The following is a 653-nucleotide window of genomic DNA, read 5'->3' on the forward strand; positions in this document are numbered from 1 at the left end:
AGTGTGGGTCACTGGCTGCTTCTTCTGTGACCGGTTCCTACTGTAGCGATCTCCCTCCCCTGGCTTAAAGCACTGGATGATGGAAACTTTAGGTGGGAAAGCTGAATCTGAGGCTGAATGTTTTTGTCAAAGTGCAGGATAACCAACCACAGCTCTAAGCTGCTAGGGACGTGTTACTATATTTAGCACTTGGCTCGATGACTAAACCCCGCTCTATCCATTCACTGGTCTTGTACCAAAACAAGTATGGGCCATGACCTCTATCGCAAAAAACATGTCTACAAAAACCGCCCATAACAGAGACCATTGGATCCAAGGAGAGTACCAAAATAGCTCCAGACAGATCCTGGTACACTCTGATCTACATGAGCTACATTACCTTATTTCCTGCTTTCTGGCTACAGTGGTAGTGTGTCTGTCCCCATATGTAAACGTGTCAAGAGAAAGACCAAGGATATCTCCCGAGTGGCGCAGTAGCTGTGCCACTAGAGATCCTGGTTCGAATCCAGGCTCTTTCGTAGCCGGCCGCGACCGGGAGACCCATGGGGCGGCGCACAATTGGCCCAGCGTCGTCCAGGGTAGGGGAGGGAATGGCCGGCAGGGATGTAGCGTGGGTTTCGATTCCCACAGGTGGCCAGTATGAAAAATAAAAA

The sequence above is a fragment of the Coregonus clupeaformis genome, chromosome 14, assembly GCF_020615455.1.
Source record: "Coregonus clupeaformis isolate EN_2021a chromosome 14, ASM2061545v1, whole genome shotgun sequence".
Classification (NCBI taxonomy): domain Eukaryota; kingdom Metazoa; phylum Chordata; class Actinopteri; order Salmoniformes; family Salmonidae; genus Coregonus; species Coregonus clupeaformis.